Source organism: Hipposideros armiger, unplaced genomic scaffold (assembly GCF_001890085.2).
Source record: "Hipposideros armiger isolate ML-2016 unplaced genomic scaffold, ASM189008v1 scaffold_577, whole genome shotgun sequence".
NCBI classification, from domain to species: Eukaryota; Metazoa; Chordata; class Mammalia; order Chiroptera; family Hipposideridae; genus Hipposideros; species Hipposideros armiger.
Genome location: NW_017731927.1, coordinates 455547 through 483352, shown reverse-complemented (window position 1 = coordinate 483352; position 27806 = coordinate 455547). Strand labels below are relative to the sequence as shown.

Sequence of the window (27806 nt, the reverse complement as noted above, 5' to 3'; positions counted from 1 at the left end):
ATGGAGCCAGCAGAACAAAGCCGCCGGGATGAAATGTGAGTTCTGTGCCCACGCTTCTCTGCATCCCTACTGAGAACTTAACACTCAGCAGTTTAGTCACTCTTGGCCTTGAGAATAAATTCCTTCATGCCCCTTGGTTGTTTCCAAAGTATGTTCTCATCTCAGATTCAGTAAAATGAAAAAAAATAAAATCGAGGCTGAAAGCAGAAAACCAGACCCCCTAATTTCTTTCTTTACTTTTATACCACAACAGGGCTGAGGACCTTCCCGGAGCCAACAGCACGTGGTGTACCAGACCCAGCCTAGCGTTTGGTGCCAGTGGGGTCTGTGCATGTGAAATTCCAGTTTAATCCCCACGCCAGAGGCTTAATCCCTGAACTCTGAATCAGTCCTTGGCAGAGAGAGCTCTCAGCCTCCTTGTAAATTTCCATCCACCAAACTATCCAGGTCAGTCAATGGCTCAGCCAGCTCCAGGGTTTGGGGCTGAGAGCCTCTGCACAGCCCTGCCTGAATCTCAGGTTGGAACTTTCAGCCGGCAAAGGGTGGAAGGGAGGAGCCTCCCTTCTGCTCTAAAGCACCTTCCTTATAACCTGCCACAACGTCTGGGATTGCCACCATCACTACCATTCTTTTAGAGGTCTGCAAACTACAGCTCACAGACCAAATCAAGCCCATGATCCAGTTTTACAAATAAAGCTTTATTGGAACACAGCCACGCCCATTCATTTCTGTATTGCCTACAGTTGCTTTCCTGTTACAGCAGAGTTCAGTTGTGGCAACAGAGATGGTGTGGCCCATAAAGCTGAAAATATTTACTAACCAGCCTGTTACAGAAAAAGTTGGCTGCTCCCTGGTCTAGTATTGCCTACCAAAAGCCGTTTTATATTACATTTACCCATCAACAGCTCTGCAAATAACATCAGGATAATTTTCTGTGTAACTAGTAGGGAGCGAGATCCTAGAGATTATGGGACAAGTTGAGTGTGTGTGTGTGTGTGTGTGTGTGTGTGTGTGTGTGTGTGTGTGTCAGTTTGCATGCATATATTAGAAAGGAGCCTGGGAAATAGAAAGCTGAAAAAAACCAAAAACTTAAATATGTAATAGGTTTAAGCAGAGCATTTTAAAAGAGGACTCTAGGAAGGACAGCAGAACTCTGGGCCTTGGGGAGATAAAAACAAACTCTATCATTATTATTATTATTGAGATTATTATTAGAGTAGGCAAAGTGCTGCACACACACATTATCTTATTCAATTTCCCCTCTGAAACCACATGGGGCATTACATAGATGTAAACTCTATGCTGGCGGGACCCCGCTTCTGAAATAGCTCACCCAAGGTGACCCAGCGAACGGGACCAGAATCCTTTTCTGCTACTTCAGAGTCTAGTGCTCTTTTCCCAGGAACACTTAGACTTCCTTCAAGATTTGCCTCAGGCTGAACATATACCAGAAGCAGACGTGCCCTTTGACAGAGGAACAAAAAGCCTAATGGTGCCCGATTGGGAGCCCAGCTGACACATGCCAACACCGGGCAAAGGAGGAAGGGCAGGGTGCAGCCAGGCTCACACTCACCCCAGCTTCCTGCCACACCCAGCACCACACCAACCCTCAGTAAATTCCAAATACAATGCCCCTGGTGCTGGACTTCCTCTACTTCTGACTTTGACCCAACATGGAAGATTGAAAAATGGTAATAATAATCAAAAACGTTGGGTGCTTTCCTTTTACGTACAATATCTGAGCGAATCCTAACAACCCTATAAGGCTGTTGTTATATTCTTTTTTTTTTTTTCATAACACTGGGGCTCAGAAGGGTTAAGTAACTTGCCTAAGGTCACACAGCTGATAAGAGAGGGAACCAGCATACAAGATCATCTTCAAGTTAGTGCTCTTCAAAATGGCACACCAATACCTCAGGGCTAACTGAGATACTAACATGTGTGTCCAGGGGACACGAGGGAAGCAAAGATGTTACCAGAAGAAGGAGAGAGCATACACTTGCCCTGACATGCTCTGCATTCACAGGGACCCGTCCCTGGCCACGATAACAGAGAAACCTGCAGCTGTGGCAGTGAGGAGAAAGACAAGGAAAAAGTCTGGTTTTCCTGCCTGAACCCCAAATCTTCCCTCACCTCTCTTTCTTTCTTCACAAAATCTATCTTTGTTGTTCCTCATCAACATAATTTTCGTTATTCACATAACTCTTTAGGACACGTGAGCCATGCTATAGGTTTGTAAAAGTCAAAGAAGTACGGTTAGGCAAGGGGAAAGTCAGGAATTTGCAAAGAAATAAGAGATTTGAATGTCCAAACCAAACAATAGTAGAGAAAGTTTTAAAACAAAACATATAACGGTCTTTCCGCATTTTTCTCCTGATTCCCAGATCTTAAGCCACCATTATATGTATTGTGACAAAATTTAAAAAAACAAAAAAATTATTCTGAAAAATACCCTTGGGGAGGCCTAAGTAATTCATTAAGTCTCTTCCATATTAATTTAAAATGTTACCATAAAACCCCCAATTTTATTAATTTTCCATGTAGCTTTTATTTTTCATCTCTGGCTATGATTAATGACAAGGCATTATTTTGCCCCTTTAGTAAAATGTTTCTCTCGTTCTTACGCAGTCTTAGAAGAAAGTCTGAAGTCCCATCTCTTGGTTTTGTCTACACATCTGGTGCGGCAATCAGAGCAAACTCAAACAACAAAGGCAACCCTGGCGCTAAACTCTGGCTGCTAGGCCCAAGGACGAAAAGGAAAGGAGCCGCTCATGTTAAGTCTTTGCATTTGCTCAGAGCAGAGCCTGTTCTTCACTCTGCTCTGAGCAGAAGGGAGATCTCAAACAAACAAAAAGAATTACAGACTAGGGAAATTTTCATCTATCTCTTAGTCGTATTTTTCTAAGCTTATTTACAATGTAATAGCCTGGCTAGTGATGAATAAATAGTTTCTCGTGTGTGTGTGTGTGTGTGTGTGTGTGTGTGTGTGTGTGTGTGTGTGTGTGTGGACTACAGTCGACCTGCTGTGCCCCATTATCTCTGGCCTTTGTGGCTTAGAAGGTCAGAGACACTGTCCCTGGATAAGACCCAGGGAAGGAAGGAAGTTGAAACAAAAATGTTTTCTCAGTGAAGTGACCTGATTATACAGAGTGGCAATTTCTAAGCCATCTCATAACTACCCCATCCAGTGCTGGAGCAAATCCATAAAAGCAGCAGAGGCCTCCTCTGACTGGCTAAGCAAAAACTGTAACTGCCTGGGGGGGGGGGTGTTTACATGACAGAGATTGTCCTTATTCCTGGGTGCTTGTGGGTACCAGTGGGCATGGAGAGTTCAGAAGGATGGACACACCTTCATGCTGACCAAAGGGTCTCCCTCAGCTAAGTGTAGTTACAAGTGTGGGTTCTCCATCATCCATTAAGGTTTGAATCTTGGCTCCACCATTGGCAAGCTGCATGACTTGAGACATTTTTCTTATGTGTCTCTTTGCCTCAGTAGCCTTATCTGTGAAATGGGTGACTGTGAAGAGTGATGTAATGAAATGAATGACTGCCCAGAATATAATAGCAGCTATTATTATTATTGTCTGACTTCCTTACCTAGGCCCTGAAAACCCTTACCCCTCCCCTCACCCTTCAGAACATTACGTCTTGGCCACCATTCTATTTCTCAAACAGGTCGAGATCTTTTCTCTCGGTTCTGCCCCTGAACTTATTGTTCCTGCTACCTGGAACACAATTCCCCAGCTCTCCACATGTCTAAATCCTTCTCATCCATCCCCACCTGAGTGTAAACATGATCTCCTCAGAGACTGCCTTGAGACGACCCATGCTGTAGTCCCAACACACTTCCACCTACAAATGTTTTCCATAGCATTATACTGAGAATTGCTAGATAATACTTGTCACTATCTGAAACCACCTTATTTTTTTACCTCTTTTATGCTCAGCCTCTCCCATTTAGTGTGACCAACTGGTCCCAGTTTCCCCAGGACCTTCCCTGTTTTAGCAGGAAACCCAGGATTGTGGGTCACTCTATAAACTACTAGAAGGTGAAGATGGTGGCTTCATTTGCTTCTCTAGCTTCAGCATTAGGAAAATGCCTGACACGTAACAGTATCCCAAGGAACATCTAAGGAATGAAGAAAGGAAAGAATGAATATTTTTCTCTTAAAAATTGCAAATAAGTCATTCTAACCAATCACAAAAGACTCATGATTCGTCTCATTTCTAATCTGCAAAGCAGAGAGAATAAAAGTAGGAGTTACCAGTGCAGGAGATTTTTTGAGCTAGAAGGAGCTATGCTGGAAGGATGACCCCAGGCCACTCCTCCCACCTTTGTTGGGGAAGAGACAGGAGAAATTAAGGACCCAAAACTGAGAGGTCATGGCCAAGGCCATCAGCAGGTCTACAACAGAGACAAGATCTCTCGGGGTATGATTTATCTGAAAGTGTTAGATGCTGATGTGAGAATGTCTAAACCTAGAAAATATTTATGAGTTTATTTGAGCCAAACAGAGGACACACATAGAAGCAAGATCACAACAGACCGAGAAAAATGCTTCCCAGAATAAATTTGCAGTTTCTTTTATACACTTGGAATTAAAGAAGGAACATAAAGAAGATGACATGGAGGTGGGAGAAAGAAAGGTGGGAATTGGATTACAGGAATTAAAGTAACAAGATTATGTACTCTTTTGAGGGTGGTTATGCTTTTGAGGGGTCTGAAAAGGAGGCGTTTCAAAGGTGTGTTAACCTAGATGCACAAAAGCAATGGACAGGGCTCATTTCTGGCAAAGATAAACGCTTTTACCAGGGAAGTTATAAGCCTACCAACAATGACCTGCCCAGTAAGGAATTTGTGATTAGATCACCCTCTAAGGTTATTTCCTGTTACATTTATTACAGAGCTCCATTTTTATCCACATATATGAACTATAAAGTAATATTTTGATGTAAGGTATTTACATTATTCTTTAGTTATAAGTTTGTGATTATTTTATCTCAGCAGGCATACATAATACACTGTGCTTAATATAAGGAACTGATTATTTATCTAGAACTCCTATGTCAGTTTTGCACTAAAACATTATCTCTTCCCAAGTTGCTAATCAATTCAAATTATTTAAATATATTACACATATTTTCCATCCCTTTTTAATAAAGCCAGCTCTCCCACTGCCTCAGACATTTCTTTGTCATTGATTACAAGTGGTTCCATGCGGCCAAAGACAAAGTAATATTTAAGAATAAAATCATCTATTCATTTACAGATAAAATCACCACACACCCACAGGCAATGAAGTCTCAGTGAAAATTTGTCAATTCCTGAGAAGAACCAGATAAGAATACAGAAAGGAATACACCCCAACCTTGAATAGTCTTCACAGTTTTGTTACCTGGGCCCCTAAATGGTCAGCCAGGTTAACAGCTGTCCTTGTTCATACAGAATATCTCAAATGGACAAATATAAAGCAGTTTATCCCTATTTATTCTGAGACCCTAATTTCACACATGCAGATTTTTTTAAAAGTTACCTTGGAACAAATTTTAGCCTGTTGTGAAGAATGGAACTCATTTCCTATCATTCTGGTCAACTCTTGCATGTATTTTAAAAGCACTTCATAATTTTCAGTGGGATTTCAGAAATAATCTTTCTTGAACTCAATAGCAACTCAGGAGAACCATTGTTCTGGTTATACACAAAATATCTGTAATTTATCAAAAGTTTGTTTTGGGTGTGCTTTGTGGTGAGAGCTAAACATGAATAAAATCTCAATGAAGTAAGTTGACTTCCCCAAGTTTACCCAGCTACAATGATGGAGTGTTGAATTAGAATTCAGTTATCTTTGTACAATTCTCTTTCTACTATTCCACCTATCTGTAGGCTTCTGTGTAGAGCATGCATAAAATTATGTGTAGTGCACTCACAAATAGAATGCCCATACGTGCATTTTATTTCTCAATATTCTATTGTCAGTGCTGTTTTGTGAAGAAGATAGAAGATAATAAGACCCTCAGACCAATGTATACTTTTTTTGCAAAATGCACACCCAATGCAAATTACACAGTAAAGTTAGCTGAGGGGCATAATTTGTTACACAAATAAACAAACACTATTTGGTTCCGTCTGTGGCTACTGCAGTTATAATGAAAATCTAAAAACAACTGTAATGCTTCTAACCATAAAATTATAAGGCAAGAAAGTGGATTTAGATAACTATAAGAGCCTTAATTGTATGTTTGTAAACTCAGACAAAGCTTTTACTCAACTTTAGGTCTAGCTCAAATAGCACACATCCAAAGCACAATTTTTATTTCACCCTTTCTTCTGCCATATGGGTCTAAGACCCCAAGCATTAGAAAATTTAATCCATACAAAAGGATGTGTGTTGGTGATGGAGGGGAAGAAAGAGACAAATGCAGCTTAACATGGCCACGGTAGCCATAGAGACAGGATTTATTAGTGACAGAGTGCTCCCAGGTATACCTTACCTGTGTTTGTTCAGTTACTCCTGATCAGAGATTTCTGTCAGATTTTCAGAACGTCAAAACTAGGAGCCAGAGTCCAATGTCCTCATCTTACAGAGGCCCAGAGAGGCCAGATAATTTCTTGAGATCATACAGAAAGCTAGAACTCAAGTTCCCAGAACCCCAGGCCCAGCTTTCTTGCCCTTGCACCTGGTGACCATAGCAGCATCTGTTTCCAGGACCAGCCATCAGGGAGATGTTTGGCCCAGTAACTAGTGGTGAGCCAGCCCTTCCCTTTAGATGCTACTCCAGTCACTTTCCCTTAACCAATGGCAGGGTGAGGAGAGGGCAGCCATCTTCCCTTGTTCCTCCTTCCAGTCCCTACTTCTAACATGGCCTGAGCCAGGAACTGAGGAAGCAGCATGGACAAGACCAACGTCCTTCCCTAGGAGAGCCAAGAACTGCACACTGTAAACCAACAAGAAAATGTAAAAAAGCTTTAGGGCTATAGAGACATTAAAGCCAGGAGGAGAGGGAACAGTAAACAGGTTGGTATTTTAGGTAAGGTAAAAGCTCTTACCTCCTTAGAGGTGACCTTCAAGCAAAGACTTAAATGATGAAAAGGGAGTAAGCCAATGTCTGAGTTAACAACATTGCAGAGGGAGAAAAGGGCCAGATGGAATGATGAGCAAAGTCCTAAATGATGGCTGCACAACTCTGTGAATACACTAAAAACTATTAAATGACCTGCTTTAAATGGATAAATGATATGACATGTGAATTACATCTCAATAAGGCTGTTAAAAATTAAAAATAAATTGCAAATAATAAAGTCACTCATGATATTTCAGATGCATGTTTTCATGGACCCTGGCCATGTTCCTTTAGGACAACATAAGGGAAATCATGTGATGGACCAATCGGGGTCCTTTTCCTTACCCCTTTCCCTCTTCCTTTATTATCTTGTTACCCATGGCCTTCCTAAGTGACTGGGTTAATCAATGAGTGAATTCCCACTAAGGCCATCATGGTTGCTGGTGGCATCGTGCTCTGTTGGTTCCATCCCTTGCCCCCTTCCCAACCAAGATTAGTATGTAGACAAAGGCCTTTAAAGCCATAACCCAATTTTCAACATTCTTGGCCAAAAGGTCTGATTCTAGAGGAGAAAAGGACACACTTAAAAGTTGGAACTGTTAAATAACCTTTTGTGGGCTTTTTTAATTTCAACTCCTAGAAACCCACATGCCACAATTAAGAGTGTGTGGTCTAAAGGTTGGGATTTTTAAGTGCCTCGCCAGGGTAATAGGACAGAAATGTTTAATTCAGGGCAACTTTTCTGTTACCATGAAGCAAACTATATAGATAACTCTTTAGTTTCTCTTTTCAGGTATTTATACGCCAAAAGAGTAGGGAACAAGCAAAAGAGAAACTTTCAAAGAGATTTTCTTTTACTGTTTGTCCATATTTCCTGTGCTGAGTCAGACCACAAAAATGGTCAAATATGTACAGAATGCCTACATATATTAGAGGAATAATGAAGATAAATATTGAAAACTACATAAAATAGAAATGGAGTTGGCCATCTTTTTAAAGATTCACTTTAATAACACATAGCACTTAATTCCACGCATTATCAGTAAGACTCAATTTCCTGGGAAAGCAAGGAAGCCTATGAACCATGTTGTTAGAGGACAGATCATTTGACTTGTGTTGACTCAAACAAAACAATGCTAATCTCTTCCATTTTTAGATTGCATATCTCTCTGATAGGATAACCACAGAGCAAATTTTCTCTTCTTTGAAACTGTAGTCCAGTTTCAAGTGGTTGAAACCCAGGGCCCCTGAAAAGCAAATTATTTCAGTGCAGAAAAAAAGCAAATGGCAGTCTCAAGTTTGTGCAGCTCAGCTCCCATAAAAAATGAATGTGGCCAAGGTTAGTGAGCCTTCAGGGGAATATTGAGAAGTGAACTTACCACAGAAAAATGTAGGCCCCGGCTTGAAACACCTATAAAACTAATTGAAACCAAAAAAAAAGTACAGGTTTTTCTGAACATACCAGGAAGACTCACCATCAGGCAACTGTGTCCATCAGGACTCACACTAGCTGTAGTGGTTTCTGGGCAGCTGCTGAAAAGGGTTGTCACCTTATTTCTTTGCTTATGAGCTAAATGGTGGAGGGAGGAAATTAACACATTAAAATCCAGAAATGAGATTTTAGCAAGAGAAAAATATACTGGCAATGGTTATATAAACTTGACAGCAAGCATTGATCCTGTTTTGGTGCTCTTGTTGTTTTAGTTGTTTAAATCATAGTTTCTCATGCATGAATTGACAAACTAATGACTAACTATAATACACGTTACAATATATTGTTACCCAGGTGACTGGATGTGAGGCAAAGCGACTCAGACATGATTTTTCTAGCATAGACAGGGCCAAGTCCTCCACATCACCAATCTAGGAACCATTGTGTGACCCAGCTGAAGGCAGAATCCAAACAAGGCTTTGTCTTCAGCCATGCTCCTCTCTCCTTGCAGGAGAAGGATGTTAGAACCCAGTTGTCTAACTCATATTGCATTGAGACAAAGTTAAGATCACCAAGAAACAGAGTCACCAAAGAGTAGATACCCAGGTTTTCCAAAGGAAATGGCTCCTAATTGATTTTTAATAAACTTCCCTGCTCCTACTTCTGTTTATTACAAGGCTTCCATCACTCCCCTTCATAATGATATGTAAATATTTCAGTTGCAAACCTATATTTGGTTCTAGTCAACCTTTTTCCTCTGTATCTGTTAGAATTACAGGAAACAATAGACTCATAAGTACCAAGCAGCTAACCATGTTTTATCTCTTTCTTGTAAAAAAAATACATGATCGAAAGTGGAATTGATTTTGCTGGGACACCATTCTCCTACCCAAATTCTCCATCCAGGTATTACACTTTGACTGTGATAACAACTTTGGGAACTGTTTTTGAGGTCTCATCAGACACATGCTACTCAATTTTTGTTTAACTAGGGTCATCATATAATTTAATGTATGATCATATAATTTAATGCCAAGACACATGGGAAGCAAAAAAGGGGTGCTAAACATAATTATTTCTTAATAATAAATTTATTTCTGAACAATAAGTATGAACTGGGATAGAACTGAGAAAACTGGACATACAGTCATCCTGTGTTTAACTTATGACCGTATGCTATCTTGCCTCTCTGTTTTCTGTTTATCCACAATTCCCCATCAATCTAGAAGACTGCCTAGCTCATCGTGCTAGGAAAGCCTAGCATGTCTTTCTTAAACCTTGTATTGCGGAAAAATAATTATATTGAATATATTTTTAACTCTGCAAACACCCCCTCCAGAGATACCAATATTTCTCTCAAGTGGGGTATATCTGTCCCTCCTGAACTGGTTCAGTTGAAAATCTCTCTGTATGCTGAAAACTGTGACAAACATCCTCTAGTTCTCGGAGTGCCAACAGGTCAGTGAACTGCAGCAGAGAGACAAGGCCATGGGGCACCTGGACACCAATGAGCAAGAGGAGCTCAGGGAGCATAAGGTCACTTTATGGCCAGGAGTTTAAGGGACAACTCAATTCCAAATGTAGGATCTGAGTGGGGTCTAGAAAAATGGGAAATATTTGGACGGTTTCAACGATTTCACTGTCAATGACTGACCATTAGACAAATCCAATTGCAATGCCCTAGGCCTGGTTACTGAATCAGCTACACCAAGTCTAATAGAAATATAATCAGGGAGAGTAAAAATGTCCTCCACAAGGTGGGAGACACTATACTTCAATATCTTGGTGATTTGTGGAAAACTGGGCTTTGAAAGGGCAGAGAGGAAAAGACACTTATGGGACAGGAAAATATTCCCACAATGAAGCCTTGAGAAAGACAAAGGGTGCAAACCCACTAGCTCCTTGAAATTGGTCTTGTCAGAAACTGCAACTGACAGGGCAGGAAGCCACAGAACTGCTCAGTTTTGCTTTGTGCTGTGCCCTGGAATCGCATTGTCCTAGACAGAACTCCCTTTGACAAAGGAAAAAAAATGCCTTCTGCTTTGCTCTGCTCAAACAGTTTGATAAGACAGTCACCCTACTGCATAGGCCTTGGGCAGTAAGCACCAAGGTTATTATTCATTTACCTGAAAAGAATCAGCAGGGGGTGGAGAGTGCCTGATGTCCGACAGAACACAGGATGGAAGGGCTAAGGTGCCTGAAGAAAACTTGTAAACATCTTCCAGTCCAGCCATTTACCTTTAGTCACAATATTGTCAAGGAAATGATCAATCTAAATTTGAGTACCTCTAGTCTAGAATCAGTAGCTTTGGGGGCTGGGTTGAATAACTGGGGCTGGGTAAGAATATTTACCTGAACACCGTTTCTGGAACTTATTTGATCATATGAATTCTTTTTGATAGTCAGGGAGGAAGAAGGAAAAAAGACAAATGAGGTAAAGCATTTGAGCCTTTGGGGAGTCCCAGAACTTTGAGATGATAGATGGTCATTATGTAAAAAAAGTGTTTTTCTATCTGAAAAATTACCACCAAGGCCCAAGGGAAGCTCAGAAATGCTCTCGACTGGCATGTGGAAAATCTCAATGAACAAAACTTCATCCCTGTGTCTCAGGGGTTGGATAAAGACAGTGAAGTTGATCACATGGAAGGTTTTCTGCTGCCCATGCCTACAGCTGCTTCAGCAATTTACGAGAGATGATCCAGTTTGGCTAACATTTATTTATTCATTCATTCATTCATTCATTTATGGCGGGAGCAGTATCATGCAGTACACGTTCTCTCATCTAATGCCAGTAAATGAACAAGAATGTGTAGTTCCCACTACAGGGCCATCTTCAGCCCCCTCCCCCCTGACTTATGAATGAAGCCAGAGAGAAGAAGTTCTTCTCACCACAATGTTCGGTGACCACAGCCGGATGCTTCGATTTCAGGGCTCCTCCTCAACAACCAATCTCTATGGGGTAAAATCAACAAGAGACTGGGGATGATGTGTTCCTTTGTCCCCTGAGAGCCCCATTAATAACTTTTGAAGGGCATTTTACATTTCTACTCTCTGGGAGGATTTTTTAACCACGCAAGCCTTGTGGTCTGTTTGAACAAGAAATCGTTTTACACTCCTGAATAATGCATTCCTCTCCAACTATTTCTACATAACTTCCAGGATATGAAAACCACCCGAGGCTTCCAACATGGCTGCTTTCTTTCCTCTCATAAACAAACTCAGCAGTAATCATGCTAGTGCAGCCACTCCGGAGCTTCATGTTGCTTAAGCTTTTTCCCTTGGTCTTTTGTTGTGCCAGACACTGATTATGACATTTCACCCCAAGTCTGGAGATCAGGAAGGCTCTCTTCTGCCAGCCTCAAGCCTATAAACTTTTCCGTTGTTGGCCATAAATATATGATGTTAATATAATGGATCCAAGCTCAGTGTGGTAGGCTCAATAATGGCCTCAAAGATTTCAGGTCCTAATCTCTCGCATGTGCAAATGTCACCTTGTAAGGAAAAAGGGTCTTTGCAGATGTGATTAAATTAAAGATTATAACTGGGAAAATTATCCTGGGTTACCTGGGTGGGCCCCAAATGCAATCACATGCATCCTTCTTTAGAAGAGGGAGGTGGAGGGAAATTTGACACAGACAAAAAAGGAGAAGGCAACGTGGCTGTGGAAGCAGAGACTGGAGTGATGCAGCCACAAGCCAAGGGCTCCTGGTGGCCACTAGGAGCTGGATGATGCAAGGAATAGATTCTCCCCTTTGGTGGGAGCAGGGCTCTGCCTACAGTTTCATTTTAGTTCAGTGAAATTAATTTCAGACTTCTGGCTTCCAGAACGTGAGAGAATAAATATCTGTTATTTTAAGCCATTTCTGTTGTTGCAGCTGCCACAGGAAACTAATACACTTAGTTACCTGGGTTGGACCTTCAGCCCCTGCAGCTTTATGCAAGTCACTGTTGTGACTTGTGCATCCAAGTGCGTTCCAGCACACTAATTTCTATGACTTTTCTTAGGAAGATCTGACTTTTTTCTCCCCTCAACTGACTCCTGTAACTTGAAATCTCCTGTGCCATTCTGATCCCTTGAGAACACGGGAATCAAAAGCCCCCCAAAAATATTCAAACATGAATTTCCAAGCTCCATTAGTGGGTCCCAATGAAGTGTCCCCTCCACTGAGCTCCTCTCTCATCTTAGCTGAAATGCCACCCAAAATGTTTTCTCGGCACTTGATGGTCATAATGACTTTGGTTTAGCTGTGTGAATTTGGTTATTTAGTTTCTCTGGATTTCAGTTTCTACATCTGAAAATGGAGATCGCAACACACCTACCTTGTCCAAAAGAGAAAAGAAATCTCCCTGGCAGTAGGATATATCTGAAATTCATCAATACGATGTTTTCTACCAAAATAAATATTACCACTTAATTCTTTATTCCATGCCCGTGGCTTTGGCTGAATCTAGTTGGTTCAGAAAGAGTGGTATTTTTCTCCTCAAACAATATCTTTAAAAAAAAAAAAAAGGAGTTTCCTAAGTAACTGACCTAATATAAAAGAACTTTAATTATAACCAGCTCAGGACGTGTTATTTCAGAATATATTATTCCATGATTCCCAAAGGGTTTTTCAACTCACCCATGAAAACTATTATATATTCTAGATTAAATCTTAACCAATAAGACTCAATATGGAAAAAATATATTTATTTTTATAAATTGTAAGTAAGAAATGTCTTATTGAGTTCGAAATCTTAAGGAAACCAAAGGGAAAGACAAAAAATTTTTTTTTCTTAGTGGACTTTGCATTCCATGCAACTCTGCAAATGGCAAGAGCTTTGTTATAATGCTATTTCATGGTCTTAAATATGCTTCAGAGCTTTGGGGCATTTTAAAAATATCATTAATATAAGCCAGGTTGAAAATAAAGTAGCACTTTCTGGAGTCTAAATTAAATTGGTTCCTGTCCAAGAGTTTTTGCATGAGGAGATGCCAGGGGACAAAAAGGACCATTAATCACTTTCTGTAGATATTTGGAGTCTCCTACGCGCCCAGGGATGAAAAGTGCTTTGGGAACAGGGTGCATGGCCTCAGAGAGCACAGTTGTGGCCCTCCTTTATCAAGAAGAACAGACAGTGGGGCGGAGGGCTCTGGCCCCAAGGCTGGACAGCCTGGATACTCGGATAGGGTACTCGCTAACCTCCTAACAGTACCTCTCTGAGCTTCTGCCTTGTTGCCTGTAAAATGACAGAGTTGAGTCAGATGATCTTGAAACTTCCCTCAAGCTCACATATTCCATGATTGCATCAAGGCCAAGGAAAACTGGGGAGGGGAAGGGGACCCAGGGGTCCATTTACAGAGTTGGCACCTAAGGACAAGGTCTCAAAGGGCTAGTAAGGTGATCAGATCTGCTATGGGCAAAATGAGACTCAAAGAAAGGGAGGAATGCTGCACCTCAGGAGTAGAAATCTCACCTCCTCCAAGAGGTCTTCCCTGAACTCTCAGTAGACTGGTGATGGTAGCATCCCCTGCCGCTGGTGCCCTGGTGCTGTGATCCAGATTGCCCTTGGTGTTTTTTCCATTGCACTTACTACCATTGAATGTTATCTTTTTCTCTTAATCCATGTGTTTGTTTATCTTTCCTCACCCATTAAACTATAATTTCTGACAGAACAGGGACCATTTCTTTCTCACCATTGTAACCCCAGTCCTGACCTTGGTTGGAAGGCAGGTAATATTTAACAAATGAATGACTGAATGGATCCACTCTGACCATCTGAACAGGAGTGATCTTCTCAAAATGCAAATTTAATCATGTCATTTCCCATTGTAGAATCCATCAGTGGTGATAAGGCTACACACTAAATCCCTCAACCTGGCCTGTAATTGGGTTCCAGCTACCTTTCAGGTCCCTGTTGTTCCACTCTCTCTCTCTCACATTCAGAAACCTGGCCTCTCTGGCCTAGGTTTATTTCTTCTTATATACCCTCCTAATTCCTCCATCTGGCCTTTGCACATGTCATTCCCTCTGTCGGGAATGGGAATATGCGCCGCTGAGAGCATGTCCAAACTTGGCTCACCTCTCACATCTGAGCTCACAAGTCTCCTCCTCAGGACAGAGCCTACCCTGACGCACACGCAAGCATGCAAGGTTGAACAATTGAGTCTGCAAACTTGTTGCAACAATGCTGCTAACCTTTTTTGATATCAGAGGGGTTATTCGTTATGAATTTGCACCAACTGGACAAACAGTTGACCAAGTTTACTATTTGGAAGTGCTGAGAAGCCTGCTTGAAAAAGTTAGACAACCTGAACTTTTCTCCAACAATTCATGGCTCTTGCATCACAACAACACATCAGCTCACATGGCACTCACTGTCTGTGAGGGAGTTTTTAGCCAGTAAACAAATAACTATATTGGAACATCCTCCCTAATCACCTGATCTGGCCCCCAACAACTTCTTTCTTCCCCCGAAGATAAAGGAAATATTAAAAGGAAGACATTTTGATGACATTCTGGACATCAAGGGTAATATGACGACAGCTCTGATGGCCATTCCAGAAAAAATTCCAAAATTGCTTTGAAGGGTAGACTAGGTGCTGGCATCTGTGCATAGCTTCCTTTCCAAAGGGAGTACTTCGAAGGTGACCCTAGTGATATTCAGCAATGGGGTATGTAGCACTCTTTGTAGGATGAGTTACCGAACTTAATTGTCAGATCTTGTACACACCTGGGCCTAGCCTAGGTGGGACCCATCTGTTATCTGCCTTGGAAAGACCCTCCTTTCCTTCAGCACACCTATCTCAGTTTGTAGATGTTCACTTATACATGTGACTATTTACTTAATATCTGTCACCCTCACTCCGTTGAAGACCTGAGAAAGCAGGGCCCATCTGCTTTCACTTACTTTGGCATCCTTAAAGCCTGGTACAGTGCCTGATGCATAGGAGCCATGCAATCAACATCTGCAGAATGAATGAAAGAATGAGCACATGAACCAACAAATGACTAACAGCTTCGTACTTGGATAAAGCCAAAACCTCTGTATTGTCTTAAATAGTCTAAAAAATTGTTTTTAAAACCTAACTGTCATGGGTAACAACAGCAGACTTTCTTTCAAAACTGATCTCCTCCAGCTCCAAGCCATGTTGCTTTCGACCAATTAATCATATCAGAGACCAGTGAGAAAGGCCTTCCCAAGACATAATCTCTCTGCACAACTGGAGCTCGCTGCTGCCCTGTCTTTTTATTCTCACTCATTCCAACCAGAACGTTTTAATTTGGAGAAAATAATGAACCTCAAGAGGAAAAGGGAAAAGGGGAGGGTGGCCATGGGGGCCACGGAATTTGAGTCAGTGTCTGGTTACCATTTAGGGCCTAAAAGGAAACAACTAGAGCCAAGGAACTGGCAGTTGCAACTGCTCTTTGTTCTGTTTTTAAAAAGAAAATTCCACAAAATACAGTTCTGGGGCTCAGGGCAAAAATGTTTTCTGCGTTATAGATGATCTACCGGAAATGTTCCTCAAAACTGCTGAAAATTCAAAACTCCAGGAAAACATTTGCCAATGGGAGAGAAAAGACTAACTGAGATACAGATTGAGAGCCTGGAGAAAGAAGTATTTCCCTCAAGGGAGAGATAAGAATCACAAATGCTGATCCCCAGTGTGCACAACTATTTAGGAGATAATCTCTATGCTAAGCAGAAACAAAAGGTGGAAAATTACACAAATAGCTGTTCTGCAGAAACCAGGTAACTGATAACAAAGAAAATGATAAAGGCATAGAGAAGGTGAGGGGAAAGTTGCTGACAATGAAAAGAGTCAAATGGCAAAAGCTTATCCAGGAGAGCAGGCCAGGGAGCTAGCTAGAGACCCAAAAGATGCTGCTGAGATAAGAGAAAAATGTAAACACGACCGAATAATCCACCAGCATTTGTTCCAGCCCAGGAGAAAACATCCATAAATCTCGTAGAAATGTGATATATTGGAAACCCAGAGAATGGATCTAATCCAGACCTTATCCTGACTTTACGTTCTGTTCCACAGCCAGAAAATGAAAAAATGAAGGTGAAATATTGGTGAACTGTCCATTTTCTTCCAAATATGACCCTCTTGTGCCCTCTGTGGAGGCAGACGGTTGGGCTGTGGTTCTGATGCCTGCTGTAACTGGAGCAGCCAGTTCACCCCTTTGGGTCCCACTTTCTCAAGTGTGAAGAGAGGGTGTGTCCTGTCCCTCCATGATCCATGAGGTCCCTACCATCTGGACAGCATAAGAGCGTGTGGGAAAGCACATGTTTTCAGTGACGGAAGATAACTATATCTATGGCTCTTCTATCAACTAGCTGTGTGACCTTGGGCAGGTGGCCCAACTCTATTCAGATCCAGTTTACTTATTTGAAAAATGGGGGAAGCGATGGAGAATAATTAACTCTGGCTAAGAGATGTCCAATAATGTGCTCAAAGCTATAAAGTCAGGATACAGGCTCAAGTCTGACTGATCACAATGACCCTATTCTTTCCACTATGGCACATTGCTTTCCAATGAAACAACATCAAGTTTTGTATTCATGAAAGACAGCTATTAGTAATCAGGACTACAGGTAATAATAAGCTACATAAAGCCCTGGCACTTCAAAAATATGCAGCAAATAGGAACCACTATTATATTATAGTTGCGATTTATAATTGCAAGTCCCTTGAGCCTAGGGTCTTAACGAATAAAGGAAGAAACCTGAATCATAACTTAATTTCTCACAAGATTAATTTTCTGTACTTTATCACCTCTCTCTACCCAGTCTTTCTTCTAAATATTTATTTCATGTCATGATCCACAAATAATATATATTGAACAACCTCAAATATGCTGACCATTTGAGAGTTCACACAGTTGACCAAGTTCATCAAGAGGTAACTAAGGAAAGATATACTGAAAAGGCTCAGGGTTTGGCTTGGATGAAATACATGCTTTCTTGTTGTAAATAATTTATTGACTTTAAATATTTTCAAGTACTTGGTCTCACATCTGTAGGACATATGAAATTAGTGATGGGGGCTGGAGTCCCAAGGAAATGAGCCCCATTTTGCTTCAGTTTTTAGGGTGTCTGCATACCCAAATCCATTCTGTTTCCTGGAGAGGCACAACTTTTTCCAGATGGAGTTTCAAAATTTGGCTCCAGCTTCCAAATACTGAATGTGTCTGCCAGACCCATCTCTAGCCCTTACATCTGGTTTTGGATGGTAATCACCGAACCTCGCCATGTCACTAAGATTTCAATTTGGTTTCTTAACTAAAACCTTGTGGTGAAGCAATGAAACCCACTCTTCCCTGATCAGTGCCAGTGAGCTGAATGGATCAAACACTAGTCCTTCAGAGGTTCAGCCCCGAAGCTGTAATTCCATCTGGCGCAAACTCAGAGAATCAAAGAACTCAATGCCCAACATGCTCCTGACACATAGTAGATGTTCAACAAACATCTTTTGAGTGAAAGAAAGGGAAACAAGACACAAACAAAGGGAAACAATCATGTGTGGTACTAGGCACTCCCCTGGGGCCCTTTGATATGCTCTTTTGCAGATTCTTCCTTTTTAACCTGAGGCCTTCTCATTTGATAGATCAGAAAACTAAGGCTGGGAAAGATACAATACTGGGTTTTAAATTGCGCAGCTTGTCTATAGCAGCTTCAAGATTCAAACCCAAATCTTCCAGCTGCCGAAGCCCCTACTCTTTCCACTACACTACACGTCCCCATCTATGAAGCTTCTACTAACATAGGTTTACATGCATGCAGTGACAACTAAGTCAAAGCAAAGGGGATTTTTCTCAGGCTAAATTAAACTTGAAAGGATGCTGTTGCTTTTTTTAAGCCAAGCCTCCTCGATGCTATATAAGATTTATACAGAGGTAGGACATGCCCCATCCTCAATGTTTAATGTTAGAATTTCACCAAAACTATTTTGTGTAAGAAATGTTTTCGTGCCAAACATTTATTTTTCTGTTTCATCCCTAAGTAATGCAGTCTGAAATTGAGTATTTTTTCAGTTAGGGATTGAGTTTGCTGTACTATAACAGAAAACACAAGGAGCAGCAACTTAAGTGTACAGATGAGAAATTGATGGCTGGCATGAAATGTCTACAATGTTACTAGGATGCAGACTCCTTCTAACCTTAGCACACAGATTTCAATCTTATAGTGTCTTCATAGTTCCCAGATGGCTGCTGTAGCACCAACAATTACAATAGCCATTGCAGGCAAAATGTAGATGGAAGGGCCAAGAGCAAAACGGGGTATGTCGGTTGATACAATCCCCTTTAAACTGCCTTTCCCAGAAGCCCCATCCAATGACTTGTGTTAACATCTCTTTGGCTAGAACTATATCACATATAACAGGAGTTAGAAAACGTATAAATGTAAGGTAGGTACACCACCAACCTAACAAAATGTGATTATCTTAGCAACAAAATGAAGATAATATTAGATAAGCAACAACCATGTATGACACAAATGCCTGAAACATCATTTAAACATCTGGCACTTAGTGAGTGTCTTTTGGTTCCATGAAACTGGACACTCAAAGGGACTGAGTGGTAAAGGCTGAATCCTTCCTTCTTTGGGGTATAACAAAGCCACATTATAACCCATGACCTCAAATGTTGGATAACAAAGAGGTTAAGAAGTATCCAGCTTATGTAAAAAATCAACCTAAATGAAAAGAAAGCATGATTCTTATCAAGGATATCACTGAGCCATTAAATGCCCTTGGCTTCAAAGTCTCTGAAGTGTTGATCTATGAGGTTTGCATTTTCATTCCATATTCCCCAAGAAACCTAGAGTCACATGTACCTGGTCTTACAGCTAAGGAAAGGTAAAGGATGCCTAACTAGAGGGAGACACTATGACACTCAGGAAAACCAAAGATTCCCCTTCTCCTTCCCCAGGGCCCATCTCAGGGAGCTGCTGAGAATGACCTTCTGCCGGAAGAATGTTTTAGAACTGAGCACCCACATGATTGCAGGAATCCTGGGCTCTCTACGTCAGAATCACTCTAAAAGGTGCTCAGGGTCAGTGCCTCCCAACCCAACTCTATCTCTGTAGAATGATGGACTGCACAAGAAGACAAAGAAAGAGTGACTATATGGATGATGGAAACAGGCTAGTCAGCAGAAAGCAGGGTTTGACTCCCCGGACTTCCCACAGGAGACTCACTTCCAATCCCTGGGGAGCTGTTCTCAAAGATACTGCTCCACTGTTGTAGCATTGGGTTAGTTCAATGAGCTTCTTTAAGATGTATTAAGGCCATAGGGTTGGCTGAGCAGATGTTGGCCAACGCTCAGTTGATCGATGGAAATTAGAAACAGGAGTGGTGTGGTCCACCCATAAAGTCACTCAGATGTCAGTGAACCAAAGGGCAATGGCCACCTCAGGAACAAGAAATTTCACAATTCCATCCTTGTGCTCACCTGTCCAATGTTCACATCCATTCTTACCCCTTGCTTTCTTCAGGCTATGTTCATTCTTTCCTGATTTGTGGCAATGTCCTAGAAAGTGTTGACTTGTCCACTCTTTTAAAGAGTGACACATTACAGAGCGAGAATAGGTGGAAGAGTATATAGAGAAAACCATATAATGAAGAGTGTAAAGACAAGGTAGGCTGAAGATCACATCAACTCTTACATTGTTCCTGTTCACATGTCCTTGACAATGATGTGCTATGAATATTTCAAAACATACAGACCATTATTTCTAAACGCAGAAATGGCCATCAACTTGAAGTCCTTAGGTTTGCTTTGTGTCTTTGACCATATTGTTTCTTATATGCCATGGAAAAACCACAGCTAGAAGGGAAAAAAGGCAGAAGCGACGGGAAATAACTTCTGGAACACTGAAATCTCAGAAACTGAGATAAATTTAAAATGTTTTTGTCTTTTTGTGTATAAATTTACACACATCCAAGTGTTACAGACATCTCCAGCACCGATCTTCAGGAATATTCCAATCTACAACAGCATCCCATATTGCTGAACTCCCATTAAAATTTCAGTCTTTTTCCACATCATATAAGCCTTACTTATATGCCGTCTTTGACTGGTTTTGCCTTTCCTGCAAGTTTGTCCCTTCTTTCAAGAAGTTTCAATTGATTTAAGAAGACTCAAAAATGTTTTGTTCTTTTGAAGTTACACACAGCCTCAGTGCAGTTTTGCCCATAGCAGTGATGCTATAGGCATTCACTGATTTGTGTGTCACATGCAGATATTAGCTGTGCATCTGTCAGAACCCAAGAAATCAATAAATATTTCCATTGTCCATGCTCCCACAACTCCAAGTTCAGAACCAGTTGAGAGACACAGGGTCATACAAATGAAGATGGAAATGTGAGCTTTATCACAAATCAAAGCTGTTTTGGAGGGTGTGGTTTAGATGACCAGCCTCAGTTGGCTTCCTGACACCTCCCCTTGGAACACCCATCATCACTGCTGCAGCAGGCCATCCAAAGTCCTTTAGCCACCCAGAGAATGGCCAGGGGCACCCTTCTGAAAATAAGAAGATCCTGAGGAGGAAACCAAATTTGCATAGCCCTTTTCAAATATCACTGAGCAGATAACTCTCTCCTTCCCCCATAGGGTGGAGTTAGCAAGGGGCTTAAGAACAAGGATCATAGTTCCATCGTCTGGAAATTAGAAGCCCCTTTCTCTCTGAGAAGAGCAGGGTATCTTCCCATTGAAATTCCACAGATGCCTGTTTTTTTTTTCTCCCTGGATGTTAATCTACTGTCCTGTGAGGATCATTTATATTTATTATGTGTCAAACCCAACACCCAACACATAATTCAAGATAACCCCCCTCCCCCCTCCATAAATTCTGTGCACAGGATTTATATGCCCCATATGGGGGGAAGTTTTGATCTTGAGACCTGAACAGATTTTTATACTTCATGTAAGGCCCTGCCATGCACAGAGCTCTGTTTCTCATGTTTCCTATGCAGCCTCCTATGCACTGGGAGGTTATGGAGCAAAGACAGTGCAATAAATACTGAGCTTGAAGAATTTGTTGTAAATGTTTTTGGATAAATGTGATTTATTCCATAAGACTGCCTTCTCTGACTCTTTCTAACTAAATAAGATATATAAGTTAAGGAAAGATCTGTTTTTAAGACTGCTGGGAAGTGACAAAAATGTATGCCAGTGCCCCAAGCAGGGGCACCATCTTAAAGGAATCATTATTCTTTGGGTGAGTGGCCAACATAAAAAAACCTTTTTTTACAAAAGAAAACACTTGATCAGAGTTCGTGTTACATTAGAAGTAGATGCAATTATGGGCTTTCAAAGGGTGTTTTAGTAGGAAAGGGAGACAAGACACTGTTGTAGTAGACAACTTCTAAATTGCAGTAGCTAATTTTACACAATAAACATTTGGTTAGAGCCCCGGGCACAGTCCAGTAGAGATCAGAGAGGGCTTTGCTCCTCATTCAGGGTCCCAGGCTTCTCCTATCTCACGCTTTCACCTTCTTCCAGGTCTTCAGCGTTCTCCTCGTTCAGCCTAAGTGTGGAAAGTGAGTGTGAGGATTGGAAGCTAGGATGTTTGGTTTGGTTTTGCTTTCAAAGAACCAGGCCTAGAAATGGCTCACGCATCACTTCTGCTTGTACCCCTTTGGCCAGAACTCAGCCATGTACCACACCTGACTACAAAGGGACTGGAAATGAGTTTTCAGAGTGCCCAGGACAACAAGACAGGAGTGGTGGTGACCACAGCAGCCTTAAAATAGCCAGGACAGAAAGAAGCCAGAAACAAAAGACCACGTATTACATGAATCAATTCATATGAAGTATCCAGGACAGGCTGATCTATAAAAACAGAAGTAGATTCGTGATGGGAGGGGCTAAAGGGGAGTAGAGGGTTGATAACTAAAGTGTATAGTGTTTCTTTTTGAGATGACGAAGATGTTTCAGAATTGACTGTGGTGATGGTTGCACATCACATATATGTGAATATACTAAAAACTATTTAATTGTAAAAGGTGACTTGTATAGTGTATTAATTATATTTCAATAAAGCTGTTTAAAAAAAGAAGGACCAGCTGGATATATAAGAATTCTCTGTATTATCTTTGTAATTTTTCCATAAATACATAAGTATTCTAAAATAAAGAGGTTTTAAGCTATTAAAACATAAAAAGCCATGACCAATTTCAAGAATAGTGATTTTTTTCCTGTAATATCTTTCTTTTTACCTTATTCTCAGGTGAAATCTGGTGAAACTGAATATGAGAGGCCTTATACTTCAAGTAAGAAAGCTTCAACTTTAAGGGAGGTTTTCAATCTCTCTTTGAGACTCAGTTTCCTATTTTTTCTCCCCCTCTGCCTCCGTCCCTCTCTCCCTGACATAGGGATAGAGCAAGAAAATGTATATCTGTAAGCCAGGGACTTGCCCTCACCAAGCATTGTCTTCTCAGCCTCCAGGACTGTGAGAAATAAATGTTTGTGGTTAAGCCACCCAGTCTATGGTATTCTTGTTATAGCAACTGTAATGGACTAAGACAACCAATAAGACCATGAAAAGGTGCTCAACATCATTAGTCACCAGGGAAATGCAAAGCAAAACCACAATGAGATACCTCACACACTCCCAGAATGGTTAAAATTAAAACCAACTCTACTAAGTGTTGACAAGGATGTGGGACAGCTAGAACTTTCATACATTGCTGGTAGGAGTTTGAAATTGTACAATAACTTTGAAAACAAATTTACACCATCTGATAAACTTAAATATTCACCTACCCTATAACCTAGCAATAACACTCCTAAATATTTACCAAGAGAAACAAATGCATATGTTCATAAAAAGACTTGTCCTTAAGTAGCAGCTTTATGTATAAGAAGCAATAATTGGAAACAGTCCAGGTGTTCATCAATAGGAAAAAGGATAAACAAATTGTGGTATGCCCATACAATGAGAAAAAAAAAGAATGAACTACTGATTACATAACATAGATGAGTCTTAAAAAATATGCTAAGTGAAATGACACATAAACAAAATTACACATATGTATGATTCCATTTATGTGAAGCTATTAAATATAGAAAAGTAATTGATAATGACAAAAAGCAGGTCAGTGGTTACCTGGAGGTGGGGGCTGTGGGATAGGAATTGACTGGGAAAAAGTATAAGGTAATTTTCTAGGATGTTGGAGTTATTTTATACTTTAATCAGGGCATATATACACATTTGTCAAAATTCATTGTGCTGAGCATTTAAGACTTATGCATTTTACTGAATACAACAAAACACTGTTAATGTGAAAAATAAGGAAACGGTGCTAATAGAAGGAGAGCAGAAACTATTTCATGGTTTTTGTCTTGGAAATGTCAGGGTGTGTGGTGCATATATGCTAATTGCCTGCATGAGCATCCCACCAGCTGCCTTCCTAAGTCACCAAAATGCAGAGCCCTGGAAAATTACCTCTTTCAAGTCAATATCATCTAAAGACAACTCTGTAAATAGTCATGCCCAGTATATACTCTACAGGTCAATATATTCCGTATTACTGTAAAAAACAATAATAACCTCTAACCCAGACATGTCTTGGGTCACATTTTTCTTAAGTTACATAAAGCTTATGAAAACAGGAAATACAGCACATTGAAGACATCGCAGGGGAAAAAAATCCAAAATAGACTACAATGCAAATGAAAGCTATGAGAAAAAGACAGAAGATGCATATATTGTTTCAGCTCCAAAATTATACCAGCCAAAACTCAGGAGAGGAGGAAATGGGAGTCATGGGATGGAATGGCAATCAAAGGCAAGGAAAACACAGAACATTCAAAGCATTGTGCATAATCATGGAGGGGGAGAAGCCAAATAAGCCTGCGTATTAACTTACAGCCGGCAACCAGTTAAAATGGGAATTTAATGACTCTGAAGGCTTATGTCTTATACATGAACAGGAATTGAAGCAAAGTTGGAGGCAGGATCCTATGAAATTACTGGAGCAGATTTTATTCCTTCACGTTGAGGTCTTAAGACTTAACCTTTGGTGTGATAGAAACAGTCAGCTGCCTGTTAATAAACTTTGAATTTCCTTCTAATAGCTAATGGGATTTGAATGTTGTTAGCCATTTGTACAATCAAATGCTCAGTAGCTACTTTTTAAGAAATGTTTGTAGATTCTAAAATAAGAACAAATTATGCACATGTGCATAATGTCTGTGTATAAATTAAAATGTATGCGTAGCATGGCTGTTTATGAATTGTGCCTATTACAGTATCTGACTTACCAATTTTGCCAATGTTTTCTGTTTCTCTTAATGATTTGATGTTTTATATATTTCAGGTTTACATTGTTAGGAACATAAAGATTTATCACGATTATACTTCCTTTGTGGACTGTTAATCTTACCCAATAGAAATGATAACTCTTTTTCTCATTTAATGCTTTTCCCTGAGACATTATCAGCCATCCATATTTCTATGCTTGGCTTTCCTTTGGCCAGAATTTGCCTGTTCTTTTTATTTTTCATGTTCTTGGATTGTTTTGTTTTAGGCGCATTTCTGTTCAACAGTATATGGCTGTATTTTAGTGGCAGCGGTGCTGATGGGCTTTTGCTGTGATTTGGGTTTGGTCTGGCTTCTCTGAGGCTTTTTGTTTGGTTTGGGAGGACAGGGTTCCTGGCCCTCCACACTTAACAGTGACATCTTCCTCCACCCGATCCATATAAATAGCAACTCCCGTGACCCCATCCTGGACCTTGTCATGACGTGTAGCTGCACTACCTCCATGTTCAGGCATTTTACTCTCTGTCTCTGACCACCACCACCACTCCTAGTATCAATCTTCAACAGTTTCTCGCCCCCTCTAGGACCCTCAGACTGTTGAACACCCCTCTTACACTTCCCCACCTTCCCAAACTAGGCTCCATAGCCTGTCATTCTGTACTCAGATTCCCAACTCTCTGTGCACACATGGCCTTACTTTCTTTTCCTATCTCTCACCATCATAGGCACTTGGCAAATCCAATCCCGGTTGAACCCAGCTCTGCTTATTCTTCACCTGCACTCAAGCACCAAAACTCAGGACTTGGAGCATCGCTGAAATGGTCTTTACCTCTACAGTGATTTTTCTCCTAAGGTTGCTTTGCACCTATGGTTTCTACCCTCCAGTGTCTCTGAAAATATAACCATATATTTGTTCATATATTTGTTCCTGTCATAGTCTAGGAACAAAATTTCTGGCTCCCTGGTGATGGAATCTTTTGTCATTTCAAAGCCATGTTCTTTTTAGCACCTTTTCCTGTCTCTTCAAGATCTAGAAAGGCGGTAGATGGATACATTCAACTCACTCTCTTAACCAATCTCCTATTAAGTCATGTGATTGTTAGTGACACATACAGAAAATACCAAATGCTTTTTCATTTTCGTTAAAGAGGATAGGACAAATACTAAGTAGCAGGGCTGAACCAGATAATGAGGGCTGGCCAGGGGGTTTGCTTCATCCCCTGTGGCCCTTTGGTAACAGAATCCAAGAGAAGTCAATGTACAGAAAGAACTGGCAAGGGCCTGGTATCTATTCGCCTGAGCCAACATACTATAATAGGAAAAAGTGCACTTATCGCCCCAGGGAAAAGAGAAAAGTAACTAGACCTCTGGAGAAAAATAGAGCAGAAAAACTTATTACCCAGTCACACTAAGAACATTTCTCTTTTAAATGATCAGTCCCTAGAATAAACATTAAATTTAAGAGGTCTTATTATTTTACTTGGTTTCACTACCTCAAAATATATCTGCTAAATAGATCAACTGCACCCTTTATTGCAGTCTTAATGGAATTTTGGCATTGAAAACCTGATCCGTTTCTGATCCCTGCTTTATAAAACTTCATGTCTATCAGATCTCTTAATGGACATAGAAGATTATTTAAAGTTCAGGCATTTCTGTAGCCCAGGCCTGGAAAGTGGCAAAGCCTATTTTTCAAATTTAGTGATGGTCAGTGTTGTACAGCCAACTCCAAGGATCTAATTGGACTGAGAACCTCCAATTCAGCCGAAGGCCTTTTTGAACCTGCATTTGTAATTCATGGTTCAGGAAGTCAGGCCCCATGCCCAGTGGACAATTTTAGCAGCAAGGAGGGAAAATGATTAGTCATCCCTCAGCCGAAGGCGGATCGGTCTTCTGAGCAAACTGGACAGAGTCAGACAGACGGCTCCTACAACCCTTAGGTTCATGGCACTGGGCTTTGGTCAGTTGAGTCTCCACAGAGAAGCATGCCAGAACATTCTTCTCCAGCTCTGCTATCTATCAAGCAGATGGGACAAGGCTGGTGTGATCAGCGTGACTGTTGAAAGGCTACAAAAAGTGGCTAAATTAAAAAGATGATGGAGACACACAATACCTCGCACTCTTGTTTTCCAACTTGGACCCAGCAGAAAGGCTCTCACAAAGAAGGGTGGCGAGAAAAAGAAGGGCCATTCTGCCATCAACGAGGTAGTGACCAGAGAACACACCATCAACATTCACAAGCGCATCCATGGAGTGGGTTTCAAGAAGCGTGCCCCTCAGGCACTCAAAGAGATCTGGAAATTTGCCATGAAGGAGATGGGAACCCCACATGTGTGCACTGACACCAGACTCAACAAAGCTGTCTGGGCCAAACGAATAAGGAATGACCCGTACCGCATCCGGGTGCGGTTGTCCAGAAAACATAGTGAGGACGAAGAATCACCAAATAAGCTCTACACATTGGATATCTATGTACCTGTCACCACTTTCAAACATCTACAAACAGTTAATGTGAATAAGGACTAACTGCTGATTGTGGAATAAAGTTATAAAACTGCAAAAAACAAAAAAAGATTGGGTGTGAGATGAGTTGGTGGTTTCGGGTGTAGTCTTGTAGTTTATTTCCTGGACAGAAGAATCTGGACAGGAGGGTTGAGAATCATTATAACATGGCATCATCAGCTTTGGAGTTAGAGCAGTGTATACTTCAGTTTTGCCACTTACTAGCCATTTGGCCTCAGGTGAAACACCTCACCTCCCTGAGCTTCAGTAAAATGGAGATAGCAGCACTTATCTTGCCAGATTGTTCAATGAGATCACAATGGAAGTACTACTGCCTTTCCCCATGTATTAGACGCACCCTTTTTCAAAAATTTGGGGTCTAAAAACTGGGTGCATCTTATACAGTGGTTGTACGAGTGCAAAAAAAAAACAAGCATGAAAAAAGCAGGAAATACAAGTAAAAAAAAATCTACAACCACTATATAAGACGCACCCAGTTTTTAGACCCTGAATTTTTCAAAAAAGGGTGTGTCTTATACATGGGGAAATACAGTAA

General features: G+C 40.9%; 1 pseudogene; it reads left to right on the top strand.

Moving 5' to 3' along the window:
- LOC109371519 (60S ribosomal protein L31 pseudogene) lies at positions 1–27274 on the top strand (annotated as a pseudogene).
- The last annotated feature ends 532 nt before the right edge of the window (positions 27275–27806 follow it).